Below are 3996 nucleotides of genomic sequence, written 5' to 3' on the forward strand. Positions count from 1 at the left end.
ATAGAAACACCCAATATCACCATTCCTCTGCTCTGTATCACTCTTGGCCCTCCCCACCCCCGTTATCCAGGACCCTATTACAATCCACCTGCCTTTCCTCCCCTCAGAGCTGATGCCCGTTACTGTGCCCACCCTGACCCTGCCCCTCCCATTATCCAAGCCACCTGTCGTCCTCCTCCATGACCCACCCGATGAGACCTTCAGCCACCAGATTCTCACCCTGGACCTACTACCCTACCCCTTCCTGCTCCTCCTCTAACTGTGACTGTTCCTTCCCATCACCAGTACCCTGAGCTCTCCCCCACCAGGAGCCCACTGTGAACACTAATGACCCCACCATTTAAGGCACCCCAACACACTCCACCCCCCACTTAACCGGGCACACTCCCCACTCTTCACCTATAAGCCTGCATCCCCAGTCCAGCTTTCACTCCACTCTTCCACTCAACCCCCCTCACCCCCCCCACCACCTGCCCCCTGCAGCCTTCACCTGCCTCCCTTGCCCAGCCTTGGAGCAGTATTTGGTAATGGCACTCGATATGAGTGAAGTTATGCCAGGCCCCCCCGAGAAGGAGAAAGCAACGTCTATGGACCGCAAAGTCATAGAAGAGGTGAAGCTCGCCAGGTCCATGCCACTCATACACATTCGTAAAACTGAACGTTCTAAATTCTCACTGGCGGAGAACTTAATTTGGAGGTTGAACTTAATGCCAGTGAGGTAGCCTTTTAATGAACATGCATGAAATGCTGATGAATGCAAATGGGGTTCCCAACATTCATTGTCAGGAAGCTCAGCCCACATTTAACCTGCCTTGAAAGTCGGGAGAGCAAAATTCCAACAGTTTATCCCGCTGTTGGGGAAACAGATTTTTTTTTGCCTCCCACCAAATTCAGTGCCCCCACTCACCACGATTCCTGCTGCTGGCAGGAGTGGAAAATTCCGCCCTATGTCTTTGTTTATAAAACCCAAGGTTGCATTTGCCTTATAAATTTGTGCACATGTAAAAAGAGTTAACCCCCAGGTTCCTCTGCTTCTGCACCCCATTTAGATCTGTATCCTTTATATATCACCTCTCCTCATTCTTTCCGTCAAACTGTATCACTTCACATTTCTTTACATTAAATTTTATCTGCCACATTTCTGCCCCTTCTACCAGCCTGTCTATGTCCCTTTGAAGTTGACCACTGTCCTCCTCACAGTTCACAGTAGTTCCAAATTTTGTTTCATCTGCAGAATTTGAAACTCTGCCCTGTGCACCCAAGTCTAGGTCATCCATATAGATCAAGGAAAGCTGTGGTCCTAGTACCGACTTTCGGGGAGCTGCACTGTATACCTTTCCTCCAGTCCAATAAACAACTGTTCACTACTTTGCCCTGTTTGCTATCAATCAGCCAACTCCTTATTCATGTTGCAAACGCAGACTGGGTGACCACTTTGCAGAACGCCTTCGGTCTTTCCGCAAGCATGACCCAGACCTCCCTGTCGCTTGCCATTTCAACACTCCACCCTGTTCTCATGCCCACATGTCCGTCCTTGGCCTGCTGCATTGTTCCAGTGAAGCTCAAAGCAAACTGGAAGAACAGCACCCCATCTTCCGACTAGGCACTTTACAGCCTTCCGGACTGAATATTGAGTTCAACAATTTTAGATCATGAACTCTCTCCTCCATCCCCACCCCCTTTCCGATTTTCCCCCTCCTTTTTGTTTTTTCCAATAATTTATATAGATTTTTCTTTTCCCACCTATTTCCATTATTTTTAAATGTGTTTCCATCCATTGTTTTATCTCTACCTTTTAGCCTTTTTTGATCCCTTCCCTCCACCCCACCCCCACTAGGGCTATCTGTACCTTGCTCGTCCTGCTATCTACCCTTAATTAGCACATTCCTTAGATCATATCACCACCTTCAACACCTCTTTGTCCTTTTGTCTATGACATCTTTTGGCTATCTCCACCTATCACTGGCCCTCTGTTCAGCTCTACCCCGCCTCTTACACCAGCTTATATTTCACCTCTTTTCTATTTTTACTTAGTTCTGTTGAAGAGTCATACAGACTCGAAACGTTAACTGTGTTCCTCTCCACAGATGCTGCCAAACGTGCTGAGTTTTTCCAGGTATTTTTATTTTTGTTTTGCGAGTCACTTTTATTCTATGAAGTTAGTCAAACATAAATTTGTTTTAACAAACCAATAACAATTGTCATTTATTAATCCATGTTCTTCCAAGTGACAGTTCACTTTGGCTGGGCTTATGGAGCTGGATTTTATGGGGTGGGGGTGGGGGGGTGGTGTTGCGGACTGCTTGCCCTCAGAACAAAAACCAGCTGGCAGCCGACGTACCTGGAAGAGGCCCGATTGGCTGGCAGCTCTACAGTCCCGGCAGCGGCAGAGCTCAGTAGTGGGTGCTGCCGGGACTGCAAGGAGGAGCAGGGGGAAGAGTGATGGCTGTCAAAGACAGAGAGAAATCCTGGGTTTTTGGGGCGGAGAAGGATTTGAGAGCTCCAGGAGGGGGGGGTTAGCGGGATGGGGAGGGTGGAATGTTGGGCCAGATTTTGGAGGACAGGCTGTGAGTAATGAAGATGAGGGGGGTTGTGGGGGGGGGTGACATCTTGTGGAGGGGGTGTGCCCCTGATGCATACAGGCACCCCCAAATGATGTGTGCTCCCCTACCTGCCTGCCTTTTTTCAACTTGGCCTCAAAACAAGCTTGCCCACCTGCCTCCACCATCCATGTTATGGCATGAGCAGTGTAATATCCTGGCCAACTGGCTTGGTAACAAGCTCATTTGACTTTAATTATTTATTATAATAAGGTGGGCCTGCTGTCGAATTTGGCACCCACATTTGAAATTTGGCTAACTGGCCTGCAGTTACCCAGTTTCCCTCTCTCCCCATTTTTAAACAGGGCTGTAATGTTTTCAACCCTCTAGTCCTCTGGCACCACTTCGATGCCAAAGGACAATTGAAAAATTGTGATCAAAACTTCTACTATTTCTATCCTTAGTTCTTTCAGCAGCCTGAGATGTATCCCGTCTGGACTGAGTGATTTTTTTTTTTTTGCTTTGAGCTTTGTATTTAACCATTATTTAACCATTTTATCCCATCCAATTTCTCTATTATCTCCTGTTTTACTGAGCATTCTCTAATGAAAACAAATGCTACGTATTCATTAAGCACATCAGCCATGCCCACTGCCTCCACAAGGTTTCCTTTTAAGTCTGTTATTGACCCCAACTTTCCTTTGATTATCCTTTTATGCTTTATATGTTATTAGAAGACTTTAAGATTCCCTTTTATGTTACCAACTACTCTTTCCTCGTGCAATCTCTTTGCCCTACTCATTTGCTTCCTCAGTTTTCATCTGCACTTTCTGTAATCACTTGCATCTCAACTGTATGATGAACCAGATATGTATCATGTTTTTCTGTTTCACTTTAATTTCAACTTCTTTAATCATCCAGGGAACTCAACCTTTACATGCCACTCCTTTCCCCACTCCTAGCAAGAGTCAGGAGGAGCAAAAGTGTCCTTCTGACTCCATGGTTGTCCTGACCATTCCACCATTGCCTTTTCTAACACCGCTGCTGAGAAAGAATTTCAGGTCCGCTGATGGTGAAGTCGGCGACCCAGCAATCGGCATCATCAAATGAGTAAGTTGCCTGTAGAAGCAACACAAGTGTTGGCAGCTCATGCAAAAAAGTTACTAAGGCATGACGCTGACTTTAATGCCGGGCCTGGGCCTTCTAACTGTGATGGATGCTGCCTGTGGGTCCAGAAGAATTTCCACCCCATAATTTCAATATAACCATAAAGAAATGGCAGATTCTTGATTGGCAACATTTGCATGTGCACCATTCTAATTGATTCTCCTTCCTATTGTCACACCAAGCTTCTGTTCACAACATAAAATCACTGGAGTTTTTCTGTGCAGCACTTTTGTTCCTAGAATGATTGATTATTAAGCCAACTAACAAACAGACAAAGATGACAAAGAAA

This window comes from Cetorhinus maximus, chromosome 24 (assembly GCF_964194155.1).
Source record: "Cetorhinus maximus chromosome 24, sCetMax3.hap1.1, whole genome shotgun sequence".
In the NCBI taxonomy this organism is placed as follows: domain Eukaryota; kingdom Metazoa; phylum Chordata; class Chondrichthyes; order Lamniformes; family Cetorhinidae; genus Cetorhinus; species Cetorhinus maximus.